This window comes from Arachis ipaensis, chromosome B7, assembly GCF_059453495.1.
Source record: "Arachis ipaensis isolate K30076 ecotype BB chromosome B7, ASM5945349v1, whole genome shotgun sequence".
Taxonomy (NCBI): domain Eukaryota; kingdom Viridiplantae; phylum Streptophyta; class Magnoliopsida; order Fabales; family Fabaceae; genus Arachis; species Arachis ipaensis.
Genome location: NC_142442.1, coordinates 21,833,831 through 21,849,608, shown reverse-complemented (window position 1 = coordinate 21,849,608; position 15,778 = coordinate 21,833,831). Strand labels below are relative to the sequence as shown.

The 15,778-nt window shown below is 39.1% G+C and overlaps 2 non-coding genes across 2 annotated transcripts; both read right to left on the bottom strand.

The window, feature by feature from the left end:
* Positions 1–9,657: 9,657 nt before the first annotated feature.
* On the bottom strand, positions 9,658–9,731 carry TRNAW-CCA (transfer RNA tryptophan (anticodon CCA)). The gene has a single exon. It is a non-coding gene; the product is annotated as a tRNA-Trp (tRNA).
* Positions 9,732–9,922: 191 nt separating this feature from the next.
* TRNAP-UGG (transfer RNA proline (anticodon UGG)) lies at positions 9,923–9,996 on the bottom strand. Its single transcript has one exon. It is a non-coding gene; the product is annotated as a tRNA-Pro (tRNA).
* Positions 9,997–15,778: the final 5,782 nt, after the last annotated feature.

Below are 15,778 nucleotides of genomic sequence, written 5' to 3'. Positions count from 1 at the left end.
ACATCAGCAAGTTGAGCAAAGCCTGGGATATGATTGACTCGAATTGTGCCATTGTCTACGTAGTCCCGAACAAAATGGAGGTCCAACTCAAAATGCTTGGATTTAGAGTGAATGATTGGATTAGCAGCAAGTAACACAATATCTTGATTTTCACAAAAGAGCTGGAGAGTAGCTGTTAAAGGACATAGCAACTCAGTTAGCAGGTTTCTAACCCAAATCATATCAGCCACAGCTACTGCCATAGATCTGTATTTCGCCTCAGTGCTAGAGCGTGTCACAACTGTTTGCTTCTTGGAGGACCAAGAAACTGGATTGGGACCAAGGAAGACACAAGTGCCACTGGTGGAATTGCAATTATCAGGGTCACTGCCCCAATCCGAATCACAGTAAGTTAGGATGGACAGATTCCTCCCTTTCTTCAAATGCAGGCCATGATACAAAGTACCACTCAAGTATCAAAGGATGCGTTTCACCACCTTCTAATGGTCCTCGGATGTGGACTGCATAAATTGGCATACCCGATTTACGGAGTATGCAATTTTAAGCCTAGTCATAGTCAGGTATTTTAAGCTACCAACCACACTTCTGTTTAAGGAAGGGTTATCAAAGGGAACACCCCCGGTGGCAGTGAGTTTCAGTGTGGAAGGTAATGGTGTAGAGTAAGGTTTACAACCTTCTAGCCCTGCTTTCTTCAAAAAGTCCTGGATGTATTTCGTTTGTAAAAGGGAGAGACCTCTATCTGCTGTCTTGACAACTTGCACGCCAAGAAAATACTGCAAGTTTCCAAGGTCTTTGAGAGAAAAGTTAAGATTCAGTTGCTGAATAACTTGGCTAATGGCAGAGCCTGAGTCACCAGTGAGAATTATGTCATCAACATAGACGAGAGCATAAAGCCTGGACTGAGGGGTGACTCGTGTAAAGAGGGAAGTATCTGATTTGGTGGGGGTGAAACCCAGGCGTTTGAAGGCACCCAATAGCTTCACATACCAGGCTCGAGGGGCCTGTTTCAAACCATAGAGGGCCTTGGTCAGCTTACAGACCAAGGTTCCATCTCCCTGCTCATAGCCTTTTGGTTGGGACATGTACATATCTTCAGATAAGTCACCGTGCATGAAGGCGTTGTTGACATCTAACTGCTTGATAGGCCACGAGTTTGCAAGAGTAAGAGACAACATAATGCGAATCGAAGCAGGTTTCACAACGGGACTGAACGTTTCCTTGTAGTCCAGCCCTGGTCTTTGATGGAAGCCCTGGGCAACCAGCCTGGCTTTATACTTGTCAATGGATCCATCAGCATTGTACTTGATCCGAAACACCTACTTGCTACCAATGGGCTCCTGATTTGGTGGCAATTTCACCAAATTCCAAGTATGGTTCTGCATGCGGGCAGAGTACTCAGCATCCATGGCAGCCCACCACTTTGAATCAGACAGGGTCTGTTTCACTGATTTAGGCTCAAGGTGAGCATGAAGAGCTCGGGGAAAACCCAATTTTTCTCTGGTAATCATGGGATGAAGGTTCTGAGTCATAGGGTTGGTAGATAGAGGTAAGACCATTTCAGGGGACTGAATGGGGTTAGGAACGGCCTGGGCAGTAGGTGCATCTAAGAGTGTAGCTATTGAGGGGTCAGATCCACTAAGGGGGTTATTTGAGGGTGAAAGCATTTGGGGAGGTGAGAACACAACAGGAGTTTGATGAGTGGTGTTAGTGGATAGGCTTGGAGAAAGGGAATGGGTGGGTGTTATGGTAGAAGGCTGATCTTATGGCATGGGAGGAGCAATAGGGGAGAAGAAGGATGGTAGGGAATGAGGGTCTGTCATCAGATGTGCTATTGATTTTAGTTGCAGGCTGAAAGGGGAAAGTGAAATCTTTGAAGGGAAAATGAGTCTCATCAAAGATTACATGTCTGGTCATCACAACTCTCCCCGATGGCAGTAGGCACTTGTATCCTTTGTGCAAATTGCCATAGCCAAGGAATACTGCTGGTTCAGATCGAAACTAAAGTTTGTTGTGGTTATACGGCCTCAAGTGAGGGTAGCACAGACAGCCAAATACTCTTAAGGCATCATAGGGAGGCTTCTTGCCAAACAAGGTCTCCATTGGCATTTGGTTCTGCAGTGTGGGAGTTGGTAGGGCATTGATCAAGTAAACAGCAATTTGGAAGGCTTCACCCCAAAATTTTGCTGGCATTCCAGCCTCAGCCAAGAGTGTGAGTCCCATCTCAACCACGTGGCGGTGCTTTCGTTCAGCATTGCCATTTTGCTGAGGGGTATGAGGGTAGGAGAACCTGTGAATCCATCCACGAGATTGCAAAAACTTTGACAAACTAACATATTCAGGTGCATTATCACTTTGAAGCATCTTAAGCTTAGTATCTAATTGCAATTCCACCATTTGCTGAAAATGATTAAATACTGATTTGAGTTGAGATCTAGTTGTTAATAGGTAAAAGCAAGTGTATTTAGAAAATGCATCAATGAAGTTTACAAAGTAGACATTTCTATTAGAATCAGGGGAGGGAGCTGGTCCCCAAATATCCGAATAGACTAGTTGTAATGGAGCTGTGTACATTGTCTTGGAATCAAGAAAGGATAATTGGTGTGATTTTCCTAAACAACATAAAGAACAAACAGATTTGGGGAGGGGAATTGACTTATTACAATTGTGCAAGACCACAGAGAGGACTTTATTTGAAGGATGACCTAAACGACCATGCCACAACAAGGAATCACTAACTGAATCAATATTTGTAAAAAAATGCAGCAGCTCCTTCTGCATTGCTTTGGGTATTTGCAAGGTTGAAATTGAGAAACCGATAAAGACCTTTATCAACAACTCCCTTGAGAACAACTTCTCTAGTTTCCTGTGATTTAACATAACAACTATCATGATGAAATTCAAAATAAACATTGTTATCACAGCAGAATTTATAAACACTCATGAGGTTCTTTGTGATATCTAGAACATGTAAAAGTTTCTTCAATAACAGTTTCTTGCAACTCAAATCAGTTTTAATAAATGTATTTCCAACAAGATTGATATTCAAACCTGTACCATCTCCAATTATGACTCGCTCATGACCTGCATAATCTCCCTGATCAGTTAAATTTCTTGCATCATATGTCATGTGATGAGTGGCTCTAGAGTCAAGATACCAGTCTTGATCTTGAAGAGGTGGTGAATTTGCCAGAACATTGCTTAAGTTGGCTCTTGGAGCTATATTTTCTTGAGAGGATGATTTAGCATTTTCTGCCCCATCATATCTATACCAGTAGTGAACTGCAACGTGGCCCGGTTTGCTACAGAGCTGACATTGAGTTCTTAAGACCTGGCCTCTATTTCCTTCATGTCCTCTTCCTTGCCTTGTATCATAATTTCTAGATTCAGCATACTGACTTCTATTTCCTTCATATCCACTTCCATGCCTTGTATCATAGCTTCTAAATATAGCATAGTTTTTATCATAATTTCTATTTTCACCATAACTCGACCATAGCCTCCTCGCATTGTTCTAGCACCATACTGATGAGCGGATATTTTATACGCTTTTTGGCATCATCTTCAAATAGTTTTGGTTATGTTTTGTTTAAGTTTTATTATATTTTCATAGGTTTTAGTGAAAAATTCACATTTTTAGATTCTACTTTGAGTCTGTGTGTTTTACGATGATTTCAGGTGAATTTTGGCTGAAATTGAGGAGCTTTGGAAAATGTCTGATTCAGAGACAAAGAAAGGACTGCAGATGTTGTCGGATTTTGACCTCTGTGCACTCGAAGGAGCATTTCTAGAGATACAGAAGTCCAAATAGCACACTCTCAATGGCTATAGAAATCTAACATCCAGGGCTTTCCAGAAATATATATTATTCTCTGCTTTGCGCTGGAAATGAAGGTCTAAAACTGGCGTTCAACGCCAGTACTTCACCCTCTTCCTGGCGTTGAATGCTCAAAAGGGAGCAGCTGGCGTCCAACGCCCAAAAGGAGTCTAAAGATGGCGTTCACGCCCAAGAAGGGTACTAGCTCGTGGAGTCACCCTTAGCTCAGCCCAAACACTCACCAAGTGGGCCCAGAAAGTGGATTTTCACACTACAAAACTAGTTTATCTTATTTCTGTAATTCTTAGTTATCAGATTAGTATATATAGACAAGAGTTCACCCTTGTTAGTAGCTCTTGGCCACTCTACACGTTTTACATTACTTTTCTGTAAGCTATGAGCAACTAAACCTCTTAGGTTAAGGTTAGGAGCTCTGTTGATTTTTATGGATTAATAATATCACTATTCTATTTCAATCTATACTTGATTCCATTCTAAGATGTATCTTCGTTCTTCATCCTAAATGAATTGGGAGTGTAACTTAACCATCATCCCTATTCTACATGGGTTCTTGCAAGTCCTTAACGGGATAGTATTGAACCATAAGCTTGATTATACATCTCTTAGACGACTAACCCACGACTTCATTGGGGACTTAGAGACATCAGTTCAGCCAAGGTACGGGGCAATTAGGGCCTTTGTGGTGTAGGCTAGAATCCATGGAGCAAAGTTCTCTGATCCAAAAGATCCGACCTTGTCTGTGGCGCTTTGAGTAGGATCACCAAGGGAATAGACTGCTAGAGCTTCACCCCCGTTTAGATTGGATGACCACTTACCTGGTATTTGATCTGAAGCAGAGGAGATTAATGACCACTGACCTGGCATTAGTCACTTACAGCTTGCCATGGAATGAATCATCAGAAGTTGAAGTAGACAGGGAGAAAAGTTGACCAGAAGGAGGAAGCATCTCCAAAGCCTCAACCGTTCTCTTATCACTGATTTCACACCAATTAAGTAATTCTATCTTTATTCTATTTTTATCCATTTTTCACAACAAACTATATTTTCTATCCGCCTAACTGAGATCTACAAGATAGCCATTGCTTGTTCAAACCAACAATCTTCGTGGGATCGACCCTCACTCACCTGAGCTATTACTTGGACGACCCGGTGCACTTGCCGGTCTATCTGTGCGAAACTTGCGGAGTCAATTTCGTGCACCAAGTTTTTGGCGCCGTTGCCAGGGATTGTTCGAGTTTGACAAACTACCGGATTATCTTGTTGCTTAGATTAGATACTTTTTACTATTTTGTTTTGAGTCTTTTGTTTTCTTTTTTAAAAACTTTTTCAAAATTCAACTTTTTTTTCTTTTGTTTGAGTCTAGTGTCCGTTCTTAAGTTTGGTGTCCTTTGTGTGTTTTTTATTTTCTTTAAATTTTCGAAAATTGTTCTTGAATGTTCTTCTTTGTATTCAAGTTGTTCTTATTTCTTTTCTTGTTTTGATCTTAAAATTTTTAAGTTTGGTGTTTTTGGTTGTTTGTCTTTGATCTAAAAAATTTTAAGTTGGGTATCTTTTGGTTGTTTTTCTCTTTCTTCATTAATTCAAAAAATAAAAAAATATCTTTTTATCTTTATTCAAAAATTTCGAAAATCTTGCTTTCTTTTTTTATCTTGATTTAAAAGTTTTTTAAGTTTAGTATTTTCTTGTTAGTAAAGTCAAATTTCAAACCTTATCTTTTTTAAATCTTTTCTTTTAATTTGATTCTTTCCTATCTTATCTTTCTTTTAAAATTTTAAAATTCAAAACTTTTTCAAATCATTATCTTATCTTATCTTAATTTTAAATTTCAAATTCAAATCTTTTCAAAATTCAAATCTTTTTCAAACCTTCACCATATCTTATCTTATCTTATTTTCAAATCTTTTTTAATTAGTTACTTGTTTTATCTTATTTTAATTTTTAAAGTTTGATATCTCTTTAATACTCTTCTTTTCTCTTCCCTCTTTTTCAAAACTTCCTAACTAATTCCTCTCTTCTATTTTCGAAAACTTCTTACCTTTCTCTCTCTTCTTTTTCGAAAATCATCTTTCAATTTTCAAATATTTTTAGTTAATTAGCTTTTAATTTCCTATTCAATTAATAATTAAAATAAAAACAAAAATATTTTAATTCTAGTTTTCCTTTTTACTTCTTAATTTTCGAATTCTTTTACCCCCTGTATTCGAATTCTTCTCCTCATTCCTCTATCTTCATTCTTCTTTCTTCTTCATATCTCACAGGGAGTTCTCTATACTTTGACATAGAAACTCCCATTTTCTTTCTTTCTTGTTTTCTTTTTCTTGTTCACGAGCAAGAACAGAGATAAAGAACCTCTCTTTGATCCTAATCCTGAACCTGAGAGGACCCTAAGGAAGCTTTTACAATAAGTTAAAGCACAACACTCCGGAGAAAACCCCACTGAACTTTTCAAACAAGAAGCTGAAAATACAAACATGGCAGCCGATTAGAATAATGGAGGAGATGCAAGGAAGGTTCTTGGTGACTTCACTGCACTAACTTCTGACTTCTATGGAAGAAGCATCTCTATACCTGCCATTAGAGCAAATAACTTTGAGCTTAAGCCTTAGTTAGTCTCTTTAATGCAACAAAATTACAAATTTCATGGACTTCCACTGGAAGATCCACATCAATTCATATATGAATTCTTGCAATTTTGTGATACTATTAAGACCAATAGAGTGGATCCTGAGGTCTACAGGCTTATACTTTTCCCATTTGCTGTTAGAGACAGAGCTACGATATGGTTGGATTCTCAACCTAAGGAAAGCCTAGACTCTTGGAAAAAGTTGGTCAATACTTTCTTGGCCAAGTTCTTTCCACCTCAAAAGATGAGCAAGCTCAGGGTGAAAGTTCAAACCTTCATACAAAAAGAGGGTGAATCCCTCTACGAAGCTTGGGAAAGATACAAGCAACTAATCAGGAGATGTTCCCCCTGACATGCTCTCAGAATGGACTATCCTAGGTATCTTCTATGATGGTCAATCTGAGATGTCCAAGATGTTCTTGGACCATTCTACTGGTGGATCACTCTACTTGAAGAGAATGCCTGAAGAGGCACAGGAACTTATTGAAATGGTTACAAACAACTAGTTCATGTACACTTTTGAGAGTAACCCTATGCACAATGGGGTAGCTCAGAAGAAAGGAGTTCTGGAGGTTGATACTCTGAATACCATATTGGCTCAGAATAAGATCTTGACCCAACAGGTCAATATGATCTCTCAGTATTTGACTGGAATGCAAGCTGCAACTGGCAGCACTCAAGACACCTCCTATGATGGAGACGCTTATGATCCAGATCAACCCACTATGAAAGAGGTGAATTACATATGAGAACTCTATGGAAACACCTACAACTCCTCATGGAGGAATCATCCTAACTTCTCATGGAAGGATCAACAAAAGCCTCAACAAGGCTTCAACAATAATCAAGGTGGAAGAAACCAAAATAGGTTTAAAAGTAATAAACCATTCCTATCTTCTCACTAACATATGGAGACTTCTAAGCAGAGTCTTTCTGACTTAGCAACCATAGTCTCTGAACTCTCTAAGACCACTCACAGTTTCATAACAGAAACTAGGTCTTCCATCAGAAATCTAGAGGTACAAGTTGGTCAGCTGAGCAAGAGAATCCCTGAGACCCCTCCTAACACTCTCCCAAGCAACACTGAAGTAAACCCAACAGAAGAGTGCAAGACCATCACTGTAGAAGTTGAGGCCGAATCTGAAGGGGATGCTCTAGCATTGAACGCCAGTAAGGAAGTCCCTACTGGGTATTGAACGCCCAAGGAGGAGCCATCCTTGGCGTTGAACGCCAGTAAGGAAGTCCCTACTAGGCGTTCAACGCTCAAAGAAGAACCATTCTTGGCATTGAACGCCAGTAAGAGAATCTTTACTGGGCATTCAACGCCCAAAGTGGTACATAAGCTGGCATTGAACGCCAGTAATAGGGCAGCTGGGCGTTCAACGCCCACAAAACACTTTCCTATTGAAGAACTGAAGGCAACTAAGACTCATGAGGAGAACATAGAAGTTCCATTGAATGCCTTATTGTAAATTATGGATTATGAAGATCACTTCTCCTCTGATGAGGAAGAGGAAACTAGGGAAGAGCAAGTTGCTCGGTACCTAGGAATTCTGATGAAGTTAAATGCCAAATTATGTGGAATAGAGACATTGGAGGAAGAACCTCCAGTGCTCACCAAAGAACTCAATGCCTTGGTTCAAAAGAAACTACCTCAGAAGCTGTCGGATCCCGGACACTTCCTAATTCCTTGCACCAAAGGCACCAGTACCTTTGAGAAGGCTCTGTGTGACCTAGGATCAAGTATAAACCTCATGCCACTCTTTGTAATGGAGAGACTGGGAATCTTTGAGGTACAAATTGCAAGAATCTCGCTAGAGATGGCAGACAAGTCAATAAAAAATGCATATGGTCTAGTAGAGGATGTCTTAGTAAAGGTTGAAGACCTTTACATCCCTGCAGATTTTATAATCTTGGATACTGGAGAGGACGAGGATGAATCCATCATCCTTGGAAGACCTTTCCTAGCCACTGCCAATGCCATCATTGATGTAGCAAGGGGAGAGCTAGTCCTACAATTGCATGAGGACTGTATCTTATTCAAAATACCTAACCCTAACTCTCCCTCTGACAAAAGAGAGACAATTGTGCAACTCTTAGTGTTCCAACCCTCTCTCTCTCAGTGCAAAGTTATACAGAGCCCCCAGACACCAATTCTAAGTTTGGTGTTGGGCAGCCATCATCAAGCACTAAGAATAAAGGTACTAAGAAGAAGGTATCTAAAGGCTGGAGGGACAAGAAAATCTCCACTGAAGGCCTCTCACCTGGCATGAAAGTTGTCTTCACTGACAACCCAGTCATTCCACATACTGTGAACAAGATCCGGTCTCTAGAACATGTGAAACTCATCCATGAGAGCACAGGCAAGAACTTCACTGTAAGGGGTGAAATTCTGATCCCTTATCCATCTCCATAAGGAGCTAACCATCAAGCTAGTGGCGTTAAAGAAGCGCTTGTTGGGAGACAACCCAACCGTGATTAGTTATTTCTGTTTTTCTTTAAGTTTATTTTAAATAATTATTTCTTTAAGTTTGTGATCATGTGAAATAGTTAGAACAGAAACAGAGACAGTCAGAACTGGAAACAGAACACCCTGGAGCAGGTACCTAGCTGGCGTTGAACGCCAGACAAGGAGGCCAGAGTGGGCATTCAATGCCACACAGGGTATCCTTAATGGGCATTCAACGCCCAAGAAGAGTAGTATTGCTGGCATTGAACACCAGCCAAGGAGCATGCAGCTGGCATTAAATGCCAGCCAGGAGGCAGAGACCTGGCATTGAGCGCCAGGAAGGAGGTCCTTTATGGGCGTTCAACGCCCTATGAGGAGCATAAAGCTGGCGTTCAGTCATGGTAAAATCTTGGTTTTTTTAATTATCAGGGACTCCCAAGCACACGAATTCTCTCTAACTAGATAATTGAGGGCTTGTTAGTCAACAGTATAACACGAGGCATATATTGGTGTCAACCAAGAAGATATATATCAATATATCTATTGAAAATGCTTTTATTCATCTAGATTGATCTAAATTGACTTTTTTTACCCCACTCTAATAAAATAAACAAAGAATGAAAATGATTATGAATTCACTATGGTATATACATATACCGTTATATAAATATAACTTCGACAGGTCAAATTCAGCCTTTAAACTACTGTTTAATTATTTCATTGTCATTCTCAATATAACAAGAATGGAATCACGCTCTGTAGGATTTGAACCTACGACATCGAATTTTGGAGACCCACGTTCTACCGAACTGAACTAAGAGCGCTTATTATTTATTTTTTTAATAACATAATAATATTATATTAATAAAATATTATTAAATTTTAAGTGACCCCAATACATCTTGCTTGCATATGCCATATACTATATATAAATATTGATATATATGTATCTCCAATTTGAATCGGTCTCAATTGATCCCTTGTTACTTCTCCTACGATAAGTATTAGTTCGAGATAGGGATGACAGGATTTGAACCCGTGACATTTTGTACCCAAAACAAACGCGCTACCAAGCTGCGCTACATCCCTTTCAATTGGTTTCCTGTGTCATTGTAAAGAATCTTTGTCTTGTTTTCCACATTTTCTCTATTGTATATATATTATATAATATAAAATAATATATAATATAATTAAGAATATAAAAATTCTTATATTCTAATCAGAAAAATTTTAATATAATAATCAAAGAAAGACTTCTTAAGTTAATAAATAATTTAAATAATAATAAATAGGAAATTTCCCTAACATGGAAATCTATTTCATTTTTATGGAATGTTCGGGCAGAAATAGACCCCTTTTTATTAGAAAACAAAAAAGCTATCGAATGAATCGTTGTACATTTCAAATTTGAATTAAGAATTCGGCAGAAAATCCATATACGAGCAGGAGCTGGGCATTCAATGCCCACAAAGGGCAGGGAATTCGAATTCCCTGGCCTCTCAGGACCAGTGGGTCCCACAGAATCTCCACCTACCCCCATCTTCTTCTCTCCCTTACTTTCCCTCTTCTCCACACACTCTTCCCCATAAACCCTCAACCAATCACATCCATATCTCTTCCCAAAACCATCACAACTACCACCAACTACCACCCACTTCAAATTAAAAAATTTAACACCTAATTCCCCCCTCAAGTTCAAAACCTAACCCATCCCACCCTTATAAATACCCCTTCTTCTAACCTTCCAACACACACTTCATACACACAAGCCCCCACTTGGCCGAACCATATCTCCCTCCATCTCTCTCTATTTTCTTTTTCTTCTACTATTTTCTTCCCTTTTGCTATTATTTTGCTCGAGCACGAGAAAAGCTTTAAGTTTGGTGTTGGAAAAGCCTTGCTTTTTGCTTTCCATTCACACTTATGGCACCCAAAGTCGGAGAATCCTCTAGAAAAAGGAAAGGAAAAGCTGTTGATTCCACCTCCAAACCTTGGGAGATGGAGAAATTCATCACCAAATCTCATCAAGACCACTTCTATGAAGTAGTGGCAAAAAAGAGGGTGATTCCTGAAGTCCCCTTTAGGATAAAAAAGAATGAGTACCCGGAGATCCGACGAGAAATCCGGAAGAGAGGTTGGGAAGTTCTAACCAATCCTATCCCGGAAGTTGAAATCTTGATGGTGCAAGAGTTCTATGCCAATGCATGGGTCACTAAACATCATGATACAAGTGTGAACCCAAACCCCAAAAATTGGAGCACCATGGTCCGAGGACGACCCTTAGATTTCATCCCGGAAAGTGTAAGGTTGGCGCTCCATTTTCCAGTAATGCAAGGAGACCCACATCCTTACACTAGAAGAGTCAAGTTCGATCAGAGGCTGGACCAAGTCCTTTTAGACATTTGTGTGGGAGGAGCTCAGTGGAAGATGGATGCTCAAGGCAAGCCTATCCAACTAAGAAGGCTTGACCTCAAGCCTGTAGCTAGAGGATGGTTGGAATTCATCCAACGCTCTATCATCCCTACTAGCAATCGATCAGAAGTGACCATTGACAGAGCCATCATGATTCATTGCATCATGATTGGGAATGAGGTGGAGGTACATGAGGTAATACCTTAATAATTGTAAAAGAAAGCTGAATAGCCTTTCACCTTAGCAAGGTTGGCTTTTTCCCACCTTATATGTCACTTATGTAATTCAGCTAGAATTTTCATAGAAGGAGACATCCCCATTGAGGAGGACAAGCCCATTACTAAAAGAAGGATGGAGCAAACTAGAGAGCCTACGCATGCACCTTAACAAGAGCATGTGGAGCTGCCTCAACAAGAAATTTCTGAGATGCCTCAAGGGATGCGTTTTCCTTCCCAAGGCTATTGGGACCAATTACATACTTCTCTAGGAGAATTAAGCTCAAACATAGATCAGCTGAGGATGGGACATCAAGAGCATTCCACCATCCTCTATGAAATAAGAGAAGATCAAAGAGTTATGAGGGAAGAACAACAAAGGCAAGGGCGTCAAGTGAAAAGCTTAAGACTGAGTAGTTAAAGTCGTGATCCAAAGCAAAAGAGTATGCTTAAGAACTCTAGACACCACTGGCTGGGGATTCTAGCAAAGTTGAATCATAATCTAAAAGGATTCACCCAATTAAGTATCTGTGGCATTTATGTATCCGGTGGTAATACTGAAAAACAAAGCGCTTAGGGTCACAGCCAAGACTCAAAAGAAGCTGTGTTTAAGAATAAAAAAGAACTAAACTAGGAGAGTCAATAATATCATCCGGATTCTAAGTTCCTAAAGATGCCAATTATTCTGAGCTTCAAAGGAAAGTGAGATGCCAAAACTATTCAGAAGTGAATAGCCACTAGTCCCGCTCATCTAATTGAAAATGAGCTTCATTGAAAACTCTGAGATTTATTGTATTCTTCTCTTTTTTTAATCCTACTTAGTTTTTGGTTGCTTAGGGACAATCAACAGTTTAAGTTTGGTATTCTGATGAGCGGATATTTTATACGCTTTTTGGCATCATTTTTATATAGTTTTTGTTATGTTTTGTTTAAGTTTTATTATATTTTCATAGGTTTTAGTGCAAAATTCACATTTTTGGATTCTACTTTGTGTGTTTTATGATAATTTCAGATAAATTCTGGCTGAAATTGAGGAGCTTTGGAAAAAGTCTGATTCAGAGACAAAGAAAGGACTGCAGATGTTGTCGGATTCTGACCTCCGTGCACATGAAGGAGCATTTCTGGAGCTATAGAAGTCCAAATGGCGCGCTCTCAATGGCTATGAAAAGCTAACATCCAGGGATTTCTAGAAATATATAATAGTCTATACTTTTCTCTGGAAATAAAGGTCCAAAATGGGCATTCAACGCCAGCACTTCACCCTCTTCCTGGCATTGAACACCCAAAAGGGAGCAGCTGGCGTCCAACGCCCAAAAAGGAGTCCAAAGATGGTGTTCAACACCCAAGAAGGCTACTAGCTCGTGGAGTCACCCTTACCTCAGTCCAAACACTCACCAAATGGGTCCAGAAAGTGTATTTTCGCACTACAAGACTAGTTTATCTTATTTCTGTAATTCTTTGTTATCATATTAGTATACATAGACAAGAGTGCACCCTTGTTAGTAGCTCTTGGCCACTCTACACGTTTTACATTACTTTTCTGTAAGCTATGAGCAACTAAACCTCCTATGTTAAGGTTAGGAGCTCTACTGATTCTTATGGATTAATAATATCACTATTCTATTTCAATCTATGCTTGATTCCATTCTAAAATGCATCTTCGTTATTCATCCTAAATGAATTCGGAGTGTAACTTGACCGTCATCTCTATTATACATGACTTCTTGCAAGTCCTTGACAGGATAATACTGAACCACAAGCTTGATTATACATCTGTTAGACGGCTAATCCACGACTTCGTTGGGGACTTGGAGACATCAGTCCAGCCGAGGTATGGGGCGATTAGGGACTTTGTCATATAGGCTAGAATCAATGGAGTAGCATTCTCTTATCCGGAAGATCCGACCTTGTCTATGGCGCTTTGAGTAGGATCACCAAGGGAATGGACTGCTAGAGTTTCACCCCCGTTCAGATTGGATAACCACTGACCTGGCATTTGATCTGAAGCAGAGGAGATTAATGACCACTGACCTGACGTTAGTCACTTACAGCCTGCCATGGAATGAATCATCAGAAGTTGAAGTAAACAGTGAGAAAAGTTGATCCAGAAGGAGGAAGCATCTCCGAAGCCTCAACCGTTCTCTTATCACTGATTTCACACCAATTAAGTAATTCTATTTTTATTCTATTTTTATGCGTTTTTCACAACAAACTATATTTTCTATCCACCTAACTAAGATCTACAAGATAGCCATTGCTTGTCCAAACCAACAATCTCCGTGGGATCGACCCTCACTCACCTAAGGTATTACTTGGATGATCCGGTGCACTTACCGGTCTATCTGTGTGAAACTTTTGGAGTCAATTTCGTGCATCACATACCTACCTCTTGAACCTCTGAATGCACCTCTAAAATGCCCTTTGGTGCCTCCTCTATCATTGTGATAGGCCAGATTTGCTTGTAGAAATTGCTCAGGCTTTCTGTATCTCTTTAACATGCTTTCATGAGACAACAATACTGCTTCTAGTTCAGGAACCGGAATTCCTCCAGGTCTTGTTATAATTGATGTGATTAAGGGCACCAACCGAAGTTAATGCATCAACTGTGCTTTTTATCTCCAATAGATACTCGCTCACCGAACCAGAGATCTTGATTGAGCTGAGTCTGTTCTTGAACTGCATCACTTTTGCCTTAATGTGAGAAGAAAAGTGAGCTTCTAATCGCTTCCAGACTTGATGCGTGAACACACACCCAACCATTCTTGTTGTGAATGGTTCGGTCATGGATGCAAGCAACGAGGACTTCAACAGTGCATCCTGTCTCTTCCATCGCATATACTCAGGATTGATAGATTCAGAACTAAAAAGATACATCGTTCTAATATTCTCACCAGTGAGATGATCGAGGAGCTCGTTTCCTTCAACAGTTGATTCGGCTTGATCCTTTCATTGTAAAAAATTGTTTTTATCGAGATTCATTGAGATTGGTACTCCTGTAAAAGTGTTTGATTGTGTAGCAGAAGCCATGGTTTTCAGATCAAGGCTCTGATACCATAAAAGGTATCAGATCTTGAATCTGATGTAGTGCTTCAGAGAGAAATGGATGAGAAGAATCTAGAGAGAGAGAGAGAAAAGGGAAAGAATTTAGAATGTTATTGAATCAAGCTGCTATGTACAATTACAGTTAGGGTATATATATGGTTAGCTAAGCATAACTAGTAATTGCTGATTAGGCAAAACTACCTAACAACTATCCCTCTAATTTATATAGTCTACATGCTCATCTGTATTGACTATTGTGGACTCACATACACTGTCACATATAACTTTTTCTAATAAAAATTCAATCCCGATGGCATCATAGAAAGACACAAAGTCAGGCTAATTGCAAAAGGATTCACTAAAGTGCAAGGAGTGGATCATAGTGATACTTTAGTCTAGTTGTCAAAATGACTACTCTACGAGTAATGTTAGCATTAGCAGCGACAAAGGAATGCTATTAGAGACAATATAATGGGACGCCAATACTGCCTTTCTTCACAAAGATTTAGACAAAGAAGTTTATATGAGGATACCACCAATTTGGATATGTCACAACCAGGTTTTGTCTACAAACTGTAAAAGTCTATATATGGACTTAAGCAAGCAAGCAAGTAATGGAATATTAATCTCACTTAGACTCTTGTTGATTCTGGTTTTAAGTAGTTTTTCTATGATCATTCACTTTTCATCAAGAAACAGTCTAAAAGCTTCACTGTCATCCTAGTATATGTGGATGACAAATTCAAAATATTTTGGTAATTTCAAGTACTACTTGAAAATAGAAGTAGCACACTCCAAGTTTAAAACTCATATTTATCAGTGGAAGTACATCATGGATCTTTTCAAGGATTTTGATTATCTAGATTGTAAGTCATTTTCTACTCCATTTTATTATAGTAAAAAATTTTTAAAAGAGTCAGATACTATTATTTTAACGGGCAACACTACTTATATTCTCTTGTTTTCAACTGCCACATAGGATAATTTTTCTATAATTTATAGTCATAATTTTTGGGTTTACGCCCAATTTATAAACTCAATCAGCACTATTGTTATTGTCTTAAGTAGTGTCATCATTGTATCTGTTTGGCTAAATTATTATTGTTGTTACTGTTGTAATTTTTTTTAAAGTTTATTAGTTATTTAGGCTGCTTTGAAATTAATTAGGATTTTTTAAATATAAATTAGGCTTTAAGTTAGGG